Source organism: Armigeres subalbatus, chromosome 1 (genome assembly GCF_024139115.2).
Source record: "Armigeres subalbatus isolate Guangzhou_Male chromosome 1, GZ_Asu_2, whole genome shotgun sequence".
Lineage (NCBI taxonomy): Eukaryota > Metazoa > Arthropoda > Insecta > Diptera > Culicidae > Armigeres > Armigeres subalbatus.
This window is the reverse complement of record NC_085139.1, coordinates 291,786,473-291,799,818: the sequence shown is the minus strand read 5'-3', so window position 1 is coordinate 291,799,818 and position 13,346 is coordinate 291,786,473. Positions and strand designations below refer to the sequence as shown.

The 13,346-nt window shown below is 41.1% G+C and overlaps 1 protein-coding gene and 1 pseudogene across 4 annotated transcripts in view; one reads left to right on the top strand and one right to left on the bottom strand.

Moving 5' to 3' along the window:
• The window catches only part of LOC134207722 (protein scalloped), a 601,300-nt gene that overhangs the window by 565,635 nt on the left and 22,319 nt on the right, over nucleotides 1–13,346 (top strand). The window lies entirely within an intron of this gene.
• LOC134219153 (small ribosomal subunit protein uS12-like) lies at nucleotides 19–12,944 on the bottom strand (annotated as a pseudogene).

Sequence of the window (13,346 nt, the reverse complement as noted above, 5' to 3'; positions counted from 1 at the left end):
GATTTGTTTTTTCCTCTTTTACGACAATGGACGTTCCATCTTCTCCTTGTACATGGTCGGCAGTGAAACGTTGGCCACCTGCTTGAGGCGAACTCCGTGAATGTCAGCGACGTCGTGACCCTTACGACAGAAACCGGCAACCAGGACCTCGTCGTTTTCCTCAATGTAGTGCCAGGCAACCATCCCACTATGGGGCGGCTCCATACAAAGTGGTGGCCAAAAATATTTTTTTGGTTTTTCCGCATTATTTTATAGTATTCTAGTAAGATTAGCATATAATTAATCATATTTATGCATTTTCATCGCATCCGGAAGGTGTAACTAGTATTTAAACCAGTAATGAGCTACGTATTCCTGAACAATAAACTTGAACGATTGTTTTTAATTTTAGGGGCAGTTCAAATGCAAATTAAAACTAGAATAAGTTTGCTATGTATAAGATTAAACAGGGGAAGTGGAGGTGGAAGACCCCCTCCCTTAACCAAGATTTGACCGCTTCCCCATTTTTTTAACTATGTCGTATAAGAGTATTCTTTTATCAATCAGGTATTTTGGTGAAGAATTATTTGTCTTCCGAACCTCCCCCTCTCCCCACACAAAGTTATCTGACCGCCCCCCCCCCTATGGCAATATTTTTTTCCGTACAAATAAATCAATCAAACTAGTCGAATGTATTATTTTTTAATATGTTTCCGTTATTTTTACTGAACATATATCAACATCTTTAACAAAGTTGATGATTTGTCCCCATTTTTTCATACTGCAGGGGTGAATATAAAGGAGCTGTTTCGATCTCCATCTCATTGAATATATATTTATCTCATCGCGAAACAAAGAAATACGGCATCAATTTAGTCGCTTCTTTTTGTCAACATGCGTGTTCACTGCTGCAAAAATCACAAAATAAGAAATAAATTTCATTGTTTTGTACAAAATAAAACCTAAGTTTTATTGATAAATTATGATAAATTTTAACTATTAACTCTCTCTTAAAACTAAATCAAATTGACAAGCAATTCTACTCATTTTCTACATTTTCATCGAGAGCAAAATCATCATCAAGTTGTTCAACATCATCCATTAATTCGTCTAGTGCATTTTTAATGCAAGTAGGTAGATAATATTTATTAGGAAAATAAATTTACCTGAGTATAGTTGGTACAAATTGTAAAATAACACATGATCAGAGAATTATAACCAAGGTTATCGTGAAACCATTGAAAACTTTTTAGTCCTGTGGTTGGGTAGATAACGTTTCTATATGGAATGATAATTTTCGGTTTTGACAAAAATAATAATTAAGTGTGTATCATTTTTAAGACTTAATTTGACATTTAACAGTTCCACATTTAAAGCAGTATTTGATTTGTACGATTTTTTTTGTTTGTGCTCGATAATTGTTATTAACAAAAAAAATCCATTTTTTCGACTTCGTGCCAAAATGGCGCTCAGCCGCAGCTATGCGCAGCTGGATTCTCGTTCCGCAGATAGTATAGACCCCAAACTAAACTTTGGTGGTGGTCTCTTGAGACTGCTCGGCCCTGCTTGTTAGATATAGTCCAACTTAGACAAAAAACACATTTTTTTTCAATAATTACCCATTGTTGACTATTTTTTATCAACCGTGTAAGCTCAACAGAGTACCCATTTTAAAGCTTAGACAATTATCTTTCCAACGGTGTATTAATTTCCAAAATTGGACCAAAATTATTCGCTGAGAAATTTGCATTTGTTTGAGATGCATTTTTTTTACAATTTTCACAATTTTTCCAAGTTTGATGTCTGTGGCACAATGAGTTTTCATCACAGAGGGCTGAAATTTTGGGAATCTAGGTTTGAATTATCCTTCTTTCAAATGGTATACAAGACACGTCATTCAAAGCAAGTCAATTTTTCGATTTTTGGCCACCACTTTCCTATAGTGCATCCCGGGGTACGAAGGCGATGATTTTTTTTTGCCGTTCTTGATGAGCTGCACTCAGATGCACTACCTGATGGCGGAGCTCGGTTGCTTGGCTTCGACGTCGACGTTTTCAAGCACGATTTCCTTGGTGTGGGAGGCTCCGGCGAACGGGTTGCACTTTCAACGTGCGTCCAAATGAGCCTTCTTGTAGTCCTTATCGGCCCATCGCTGGTTCCGGCGGTGACGGATGTGCTTGCTTCCGAGTTGGACGGATTCCACGTGATATGTCCATCCTGTGTAATGGCGTCTGAACCGAACGAACAATTGAATGGAAAAAAAGGCCTCTTGAAAGAAGACTTACGAGCTACTTGAGAAGCATTTCGAGACTCTTGCAACGAAGCTACTAAACTTCTCGGAAAAAGGCATTTATATATCTCAAATGGAGGCCTCTGAATCTTAAGATTCATGATTTTAGTTCAAAAGCATATTCTTAACATATTCTTCAACATTTTGTCTCAATCAGGTGGATTACATGGAAGATTTTAAAATGTTATTCAAAAGACGTTTTCCCTTTTTGATCTTTTGTCCCATAGCCAGTGTATTAACTGTGTTGGTTGGGGTGGGTAGGATTCAAAAGTCTTCGATTCACTGATCGCCATGCATATTATATAGAATGCAAAGTTTTTGAAATAAAAATAATGAATACTTTATCAGTAGGATTTTATTGGAATTGTAATACATCCGCCATTAATCTTTTCTGTCCAAGATACCCCCTGGGGCCAGCAAAGGTACCCCCAGGAGTACATGTACCCCAGGATGAGAACCGTTGCTATAGATAAATTCTCTGGGCATTTTATAGAAAAAAATCCCAAAGGATTTCTCAGACGAGTTCGATTAGGAATCCCAAGGAAATCCTCAAAGACATTCCCAGGGGAATACTCAAAGAAATTCCCAAATGAATTCTCACAAGAGTTTTCTAAGGAATTCATATAGAAACTCTCGAAGGACTCGAAAAACGAAATTCTTGGGGTAATTTGCTGAGGATTTTACTGTGAAACTCTTGAACATTTTTTCATTGAGGAATTTTAGAGGATATTCCTTAAGGGAAAGATGAAAGGAAGCAACCCGACTTCTATGATTTTACGGAGACACGATAAGCGCCCCAAGTGAACAAAAACAAATTTTAATCGATAATCTTTTGAAGAAATGTCAAAATAAAACAATAACAGCTGAGCCATTGCACCATGCAAACAACTCATACAAGGCGATGGCCAAAAACAGTTTCTTTAGAAGTGAACTGGCAAGATGTTTACCAATCTTATTTTCTTTTAATGATGTACGTATAATAAATTATGTTTAAGGATGGGAGAACTGGACCAAGTTTTGTTAAAACCCAGGTATCAATAAGAGCAGTCCAATCTGCTCGATGCATTTTGCCTACTCTGCTTTTACAAATCAAAGAAATAAATCTCAATGATAACAAAGTCCAGCTATTAAATCCATTTTAGCTTTAGTCATCGCTTTTCCCAGTTAATCCTGCAGCAGTAGGTAATATCAACTCCGATGGAAATATATGTTTCATCGAACGAAGAACCAACTTCGATGGATTTAGGCTACGAAAATGAGGATAACGGAATTGACGTTGCTGGAGAAGTTGAATTGGGAAATGTTGACATCGATCAGGAAACACACCAAACTAACGAAAATACAAGGAAGGCTCGTGATAATTATTTGGTCCATGTTCATGATTACGCATTGGATGTGGAACGAGCTATTAAATCTATGGAGCGACTTGTTATTGTGGAGAAGGAGAACAGAGTTTTAAAGAAAAAAGTAAGGAGCTATCAGAAAAATATGTCTAAACAGAAGTCACGAATCAATCTCGTTGCAGAAACAAAAAACACAGATGATGTTGCCGTGTAACTGACGTTTGTGTTCTTTTTTTATATTTACATTCTCAACAAAAACCTTCAAAAATAGTATTAATGTGTAACTAATGGGGCGATCCCTACCCAGCACTAATGAGACCCCCCTTATTCAATGCCTCAGGGTCGGCGTACGCGCTTGATTATCGCGGCCAAGAAAACACTTTTGCTGAACGTACTCCCACTTTATTAACGTCTTCGCACACAGGTACCAGTCTTCCCACTTTCTTACGCCCTATCTCCTACCTCAACTCTCTCCCACTTTGATACGGTCACACGTCGGCGGGGCCCCGTTTCTCGATCCACCGTTCCACCTACTTCTCGTTCTTCCTGCCGTTAGTCCAGACTGCTACAAAATGGCCGCTGAACACTGTCGGCTAGCTTGTGGCACTGGGAGTAGCTACTTGGTTGGCCAGACACAGGACGTCAACGGAACGACACTGCGGATTTTCACACGGTCGCCAGGTTGGTGTTTCCATGAACGACAACGTCGTTAACGCTGACACCAATTTCGACGGTAAAATACCGGGGTCCTGGATGATGATGGGGTAAGTTTTTGGCGGTAAACGATGGCGGTGGATGATCGAGGAGCAGATTAGTGATGGTATAACCTGGATGATTCCCAATATTCACTTCCGTTTTTCTCACTCCGTTTTTATATCGCTAATATTGCTTTAAAATAGCTAATGGTTTCCTTTATAGGAACTGGTAGTCGCATTCACGCCCTTTTTATACAAAAGTTGCGAACTAATGGTTCTTGCAATGGCGGTCGCTCAACTCGATAACCAGGAACTCATCCACCCATCCAGCCTCGATTTTACCACCCACAATGGCTGACTATCCATATCCTTTTTTGTGGCGTTTGTTGGTGAGTAGCGGAACTATCGTGATGTGGTTGCATTCTGCACAGTGGGTGTTGGGTGGTGTCCATCCTACATGTTTAAACAGTTTCTTGTTATTTTTGTACAACACTATATTACGAAACACAAAAACACGAAAATCTCAAAGGTCTTGGACAGATCAACACACCACTGGTTACAAATGCTTGAGTTTTTGTGCAACAGATGGAAGCACTTTCATTGATTTCAGTGTCCCCGGTGAGATGTATGAAAAGTTTTGAACTCGGTATCTTGTTGCTTCTTGCCATCTTTGCTTAAGGGCTTAAGAAGTTACGAAAGGAACCAGGACAAGGAACCATAGAAATAACAGTTTTAGAGAAAAAAGAGATTATTTTTTCTCACCTTCAAAAAATCTCGGGCAAACATAATTCAAACTATCTTTTATTTGTTTTATTATTTTAAATATGAACATACATTGGCATACTTCAATTGTAACTAATTTTGAACTCAGATGACCTAGGGGAACTGTCGGATATAATTATGTAAGAATTTATGGTGGTTTTTGCAGGAATTTCTGAAGGAACTTCCAGAGGAGGTCCTGCAGAATCACCGGAAAAACCACTGAAGTACAAATCAGTCTGAGCAAGTCTCGGTGGAATTCCCAAAAAAACAACCTCTTCTTCAAAAAGGATATGGGAGATTTAAAGTAAATATTTTTTAAGTAGATCTGCACGAATTACTGGACCTGCTATTGGATGAACATTCGGAGTAAAGTCCAGCAAGAATTTTTGAGCGAACACCGGTTGCGCTCTCATTAGTCTCGATAATGTTTGACTTTTCCGTTCCTAGTATTTATTTCCATTTTAAGCTTTCTTAGTGTTGCAAGATAATTTACCATCAAATAACCTACAGAATTTTTCGTCGCGAGTAACATCATTTGGCAACCTAGAATAACATTTAGGAATTCAATTATTATTTCCTGGAAAAACATCTCCTATAGTAATATCATCTCGTTTTTGGCTTGGAACAGCTTGGACACCGTACTGGAATTGAAATTTATTTTTTGAATATCTCTGTTGTCAACAAACCGAATTTCTATGCAACAAAAACTGTTCTACATTTGCGTGAATTACTCATCAAAATCAGTCATCGAAGGCGATTGTTGAATTTACCAACACAGCTTATGTAAATCTTTTCATCGTCTGGAAATGCGTTCAATATCAACAGAAAAGTGTATTTTTTTATGCCTGTTGCATTCATCTAACAATGAAGTACGATTACTGGCGGTGTCAGTACTTGTTATTTAATAGAGCACCACTTGGTGCAAGAACGCTACCTTTGAGAACTACAACGTGCTTGCGACGCGTAAAGCAGATCAGATAAAAAAGAAATGCAAATCAACCGCTATATTTTCTTAATAACCTTTTATGTCTTTATGGATTGGTGTATTCGTCGAGATCTCACTCTTATTTGGAAACGAAACATAATTTACGTAAGCTTTGACGCTCCTGTTTTTTTGTCTAACATTTTTAGCAAACGATTGCGTGAAATATTTGTGGAGTGTTTATTAACTTTCCAAAAGTGAAAATTCTGTTGCTTGGACTAGTTTTAAACCCAATCGAAAGTTTTATTTTGCAAAAGATTTGTAGAAAAAAAAGTAAGCAAATAATATCATAATTATGGATCACATGAAAGCGGTTTCAGAACGAATCATGCTTGAAAATGTTTTACAGCCACCCTCAGCATGGTCGTGCTTTGTAGCCACGCGTCTTACCGTTAGGCTAAGGGGGCCCCCTAGACTCAATCTTGTTACCTATATTGATTTTCATTTTTAAAATCATTAAAAGCCAAGAAAAACAATAAGTCGTGAATATTTTTTAATGCAGAATTGCGATAAAACTAGCATTAAATAATGGGGAAGTTTTGACAGTGGAGCTATATATGTAGAATTCAGATCAGAAGGAATAAATTTTGGCTGTTACGCCCTTTTCAAATGTTGGTCTAAAATTTTATCACCTGATTCGGGCAGCCTTAGGGTCGAACACTTTACCGCAACCGGAAAATTTGGACCGACTTCCGCGTTCGATGGTGTCCTGGATAGTCACGGCGTCGGTAGACCGGACGTCATGACCCGTCATGTCATGGACAGAACCAGCTATCCCTATTAATGGTCCTACCCAAATTCCTTCTTGGCCCGAACAGTCAAGACTCTCCTACCCTTCACAGTGCCCTTCTGGACGCTCTTGGCGTCACCCAAATGAACTCCTAAAGCGCTCTCTCCCATATCGATCAGCGCAGCGCATTTGAAGTATCATCACCTCTACCTGCTTCGGAGTTGGAATTAGGCAATACTCTCGCCTCCTTTCCAACACATACGTTTCCACTGGAGGTTTATTTTCTGCACTCTGTGGAAAATAAACGAGTTCTGCAACAACCTGCCAAACATTTAACTGTTGACGAATAACAGTTTGTTCTCGACCGTAGCCCTCCTCGGATGGAAATACAAGTGGATATGTACGGTAGGTTTAAAAATCCGGCACTTAGCTGCGATAACATCCAGATTAGTGAAGATCTCCCAGTTATTGGAGTTTCACCTCCTTGCAGAGAGATTCCCGGCATTAATCAACAAGTGGTTCTATCATTAGCGAGCTTCTACTTGTCCTCGTCCGTCGTTTTGGACGTCCACCATTCGACGTGGGATGGTTGTTGGTCTGATCTCCAATAATGTGACTACTACTAGCCGGTATTTTCTTCCCGTGGCTGGAAGATGTCCCTGACCTCTATGGAAGTAAGTTGTCACTAAGAGGCCTCGATGGCATTATAGTGCCGTTGACTGAGAATCATTCGATGGTAACGCCCCTCGCCGACTTCTCCAAGGCATTCCTTGACGTTTCAAACCAGTACTCGACCTGGATGAAGAGTTCTCCATTGTTGGTCGGATGAGACACGTCGAGCCACTAAAGCCAGAATAAGTTAAGTGCATTGGAGAACTGCAAGCAAACATACTACGAATGTCGTACGACCATCCATGATGCCAAAATGGAGCAGTGGGAGATCATCCTTGCTTCCTATGGTGGAAATGTGCTTTGTGGCAAGCGTAGATTTTTCCCCATCCACACCGATTCACTCCGACCCGTCGAAGGTAGCCAATGTACTCAGGGCAGGGTTCGTAATGCTCACTCAATCTCAGGAGCACAGGATGCTCCCTCATGAAAATGTTCGGGGAGAAATCGCTTTTCGGGAAAGAAAAACAGCCTCGAGAGTGATAACCATTTTTCGCTCACTTCGATTGCCACCAAACGTTAGTTTGCTCTTTTCTTTCATATTCGAGTCTTTTCGTGGCATCATGAATGCAAGTGGTAGTAGCTTATGTGGACCAAATAACTTGACGCTTTCATACAGATAGCGTGATGGTGTGGCTAGAGTAAGCGCATCGCTACTGCTATTATTGTTACTATTCTGGGTTCGAATCCCGGCGCGGCTATACAATTTTGTAATTGTTCTGCGATATTTCTCGCGAAAAGTGAGTGAGAGGTAAAAGTGATGAAACGAGAAAGGATTTTCATCTAATAGGCAAGTTTTTCGTTTATCTTCCCAGGCTAATTCTGGAGAAAGATTGATGGGTGAAAGATGATCCTCAACATAAACCACGAAAACAGATTCTCCCTTGGCCCGAAAAATACTTGCTTTGATCTCATTGCAATGAAAAGTCGTAACCCTGACTCAGGGGATATTTTCCATCACTTGCATCGGTAAGTTGCTACCCAGCCGATTTACAAAGGCTTATATCTACTAGGGCTCTGGCACTGCAGAACTTTCGAGCAACGGGAAGTCTTTTAGTGGGGATGGAATTGTATATTCGATGTTGAAAAACCTTCCCCCTGCCGATCTAGTAAATTAAGCCTGGACCAGCCAAGCTTTTCCCGACCAGTGGCGTCCAAACCACGTCATTCCAATCCCTAAAAACAGTATCTCCTCACGCGACATCGCTGGCTGATTACAAACCTATCTCACTGGCTTCTTGTGTGCCAAAGGTTGTCGAGAGATTGGTTAACCGTAGGCTGCGTGAAAATCAGATTTTTAAGCAGACGGAAGATTTGGTTTCATCCAATACGCCTTTTGTCTAAGATATGGAACCAGTTCGTATTTCGCCAGATTAGAAGACGTACTCCAAAGCGCCTTCTACCAACAAACACGTCGATCTACTTTCTCTGGACATTTCCAAGGCGTTCAACCGCACTTGGACCACAGTAGGACCAAAGCAGCTGATGGACTAGTGTTTTACTAGTACCATTTTAGCTTCTGTTCATAACTTGCTGTTCAGCTTTATCGACAACTCCGCCTCCAGGGCCTACCCAGAGGAAAATGGGGTCCTGCAGGGGTCTATTCTAGAGGTGACCCCGTTTCTGGTTCTCATGTAAATCGCTTCCCAAAAAAAATATACATCTACATATTTGTCTATGCGGACGACATCCTGCTTGTGGTCGTCGGAGACACTCCATTGGGAATGCATATCCGAGCCCAAGCGGCAATTAGTGCAGTGCATCAGTAGGCCTCGTCGGTTGTCTCACTATGTCGGTCGGGAAAAGTGTCCACGAGCGTGTTTGCAACATGTGACACCGTCTCTCCGGCCCTAGTCTCAAGAATTATGGGCAACTGAATTCAATCCGGATGGAGTCTCCATCAACCGAGGACTGTCCTTCGACCCTCATGACCAAGCGGTTAAAGCGGGTTGCAGATCGAAGATTAACCTTGTTAAAACCTTATCAAGTCCATATATGATGATAAGAATTCGTGACCAGTCTGAGGTCACTTTTACTTACAATAATCCCCCCCGCCTGTTTATGCTACCATTATAAATCGGATAATGGACCTGAACACAAACTTCTGGATTTTCGAATCAAGTGCGTATTCAATTTTTCAAAACAAAATCATAATAAAACACTATGACAAAATCTTACCAAACTTATCATTTTCCGAGATATGGAACTGAGGTAGGGAAGGGCACTTCGATTTCAATACTGCAATGTGCTCGTCTGTCTGGTCGCATTGCAATTGCTTCCACGTTCTCCAGCATGAAAGGACGGTTACTGTTAGGATTGAACACTGTAGAAGATGTTGGTTTTTGGATGGATTACGTAACAATTATTGGGTTGTGTGCGTATCCGCATAACAAGAAAAAAAACCGCTGGATGGATTCTCCTCATTCCTTCGGCAATTTTGTTCGTAACAATCTCCAACGGGCTTACAGAATATTTTCTCAAAGGAAAATCACGATTAGAATTGTGAAAATTATGGAAAACCTAAATTGAAATTTGTCATTTGGGAATTCGTCATTGGCGGTTGATAACTCGCATTTTCGCATACTATGCAGGACATGTCGCTGATTCCATCTTTGCTTATGCTCCTTCGTTCTGGGAAGCGGACGCATGCCAGTTGGAGGAAATATGGTTTACTTACTTAGATCGAGTGCTTTCATTTCTATACCATATCTTTTTTTGAGGTTGCTAAAAGTCGTAACGGATGTTTTGTACACTTTTGATGCACCATGAACACGTGATCCAGATGATTGCTGTATCGTAGTGCAGTGCATTGTTGCGAAGGGCGGTCGAGTCTGGCAAACTCGCTCCAGTCCACGACAATGGCGCAGTCGATGGGATGTGATACGATCGGCTTTCATTAGGTCCAATTCTCATCAGGACGCGGCTGTTTCCGCAGACTTCCCCTTTGTTCCGAGACACTGAAGAAACACATGGGACCCGTGGATTTCATCTCCATAACTGGATGCGAATGATACAAAACCAGATACTGTTATCCAGTGCAAAGTTGGCACAACCTGTGACGGACGTAACGTCATCTTCTTCCAGGCAACCGGTGTCCCGAACTGTCAGATTTATATTCCATCCAGTAGTCTTTTGTGTGATATTGGTATCCCATTTGAAGTATTTCTCATGGGAAAAATATTAAGTTCTTTTAGTGGAATGTCTTTACCTGTCATAACGAGTTTGATATTATTCTATTTAATTGTAACCTTTACAGATTTGCATTCCAACCTCAACTGTAAGCCCGTCTTTAGTGTCTCGTACTTGACACGAGTCGACATGTATTTCCGATTTTGCCGGGCAGCTTAATATCAAACAGACCTGAATATGTGTTTTATTCCCTATATGAAAATTATTTTTAAAATTATTTCACAAATTCGCAAACAAACCAAAACATTTAGTCAAAAAAAAAATCTTAAAATGTTTCATCAATTCTACCTTTTCTGCAGCTGAATGTTCGTTCGCAGCTGGGGTGGAGTCTCGTGCCATCCGTTTCACATCATTTGCATAAACTTTCTTGTGCCGGATAGTGCGCCGCGCAAATAGCCCCAAATCTATTTTATTCGCCTGTGGCTCAAAGCGTTGAAAGTGTGCTTACTTCTGTTACTGATGCTTTAGTCCTAATAAACCATAGTGTGGGGTTTGAGTAAAATGCCTTCATCGTGTTATAATAGATTCACACATCAGCGTGTCAATCGGCGAGCAGCAAGCCATGATTTTGCCTCTTCCAGTCAGACCTCCGCGGCGTGCACATGCATCCACGGGGAGTCGCCGTCATAACTTCGTTCCGGCCATTTAGGGCCACACACATAGTTTAAAATATTCCTTTGAATATCAATTGTCTATTGAATATCAGACGTTTGGATGTTTGACAGCATGCTGCAAGATATTCGTGCCTGCATTACAAAACGTCTTTCTTGTTCGGAAAATATTTCTGGAGCTCCTCCAAAATTCCTGCTATGAATCCCTTCGAAAGTTTTTCCAGCAATTGCTCCGGAAGTTCCTCCAGGAATTCCTCCGGAAGTTCCTCCAGGAATTCCTCCGGAAGTTTCTCAAGGAAATCCTTCGGAAGATTCTTCAAGAATTTTTCCGAACCAATCATCGAAATCTCACAGATCTTGCAAAATCCAACTTTCCTGATGGTTTAATGTACACTAGCGCCATTATGCTAATGAATTATTAACTAAATAGTTCTTCTTTATGTTGCTTTTGAAAATATGAACAACTTTGTGGGAGACTGGAACTTTCCAGATCTCATAGATTTTGGAATATTCCACAATTGGTCTGTTGTACTTTTTATAACATGTGAGGGATCGTGAGTCCCGAAAGGTTAAGTCGCTTTTATTGATTATTCGAGGAAATTTTGAATCAACATTTTGACATTTCAAAAGCTTTTCCCCCGTGAAAGTCTGCAAACACCGAACTTGTTGTTTTTTCACAGTGTCCTCCCGGAGAGAAGCGCTTCGTTCGGAAATCACTTGACTCTTTCTTCTTGACCTATTGTTCTTGCCGGGTTTGCAGTGCCGCTGGCTTCTGTGTTGAAAAGCGTACTGCTGCCGCTCGCCCAGCAGTCAGAGCCCTGGAAAGGAGGACGTGGGGAGCTAAAAACTGAATTCCATTCCCGCGGGCGGGGAAACCCCGGACCGGGCGGACGGGATACAACACTGCTATATACTACTTTCTAAGAGCATCACCCCGGACACGTCGTCGAGTGAACAAACGAGCCCCGGATCCACTGCGAACGGGTATAAATCTTCAGCGTTGACTTTGAAAATGCATGTTTTGTTCATTAAAATTTATGCCTTTGGCTCTTTTGTGCAGAAGGAGCCTACTGGCTCTCATCCTTGGATCCTTCGGGGGGTTGGACGATGGGTCCAGTCCACATGAAAGCATGGCTAGAATTGAACAAAACGTGAATTTATTATCAATGTTATACTTACGACAACGTTTAGAAGACACAAAATGTTAGAAAAAAGATAGTTGGCACAACTTTGTTCAAAAATTAAGCTTTGATATTGTTTTATTTGACAAATCGCAACAGAGAATAATTTTTGAAATCCAACACATTTGCTTTTTAAGATTTTCGTCCAATTTAATTTGGGAGCATTGACAACTCTGTTGTCGGGGCAAGTTGTTGTGATTCATTTCTATTGGATTGACAATTTTTACCCACTTTTCGCCCATTCATCCCAAATGTGTGGTCGGATCCTTCCCCTGAAGTGAAGACTGACACCTCGCTGCACAAACTTCTTCCAACCGCCGCCCAATTCGAGGTCAGAGCTGATCCTGGCTGTATTGTCTGGAGAGAGCGGGTAACATCCGTTCCGAACGTCCAGTTGGCACGGCCCGGTCCGTTCCGTTCTTTGATTGAGGAAAATTTTGTGCGTTTTATTGCATAGAATGCGATATCCCCTTCACTCGCCACCTTAACTCCCCGGGAAAGACGGAAATGCATTGCCTCGCCTGCAAACACACAAATAAGACAGACGGCTTCTGCTTCTGCAGCAAAACCGAAAGCTATTTCAATTAATATCGAATTCTAAGCAGCAAATAGCATTCACAGCAGGCATTCCTCGGAAAAGGCCTAGGCCTACGCATTTGGGATCCAATCGTGTGCCCTAAAGGATCCTATCTGCATTGCAGCAGCCCCCATCTGGGGGAAATCAGGTGGTCTGAAGGACCGACCACGCACGCCAAGGGAACGAAGGGTGGATTCAATTTCGAAAACTGCACTTCACAGAACTTGGCTAGAACTTGTGTGATCCGAGTCCAGAAAGAGTGCGCTTCCATTTGCTCCCCCAGCGCTCCATTTCCGGAGCTTCGTTTGGAATTTCCGGCCAACTCAAAATAAGAAACC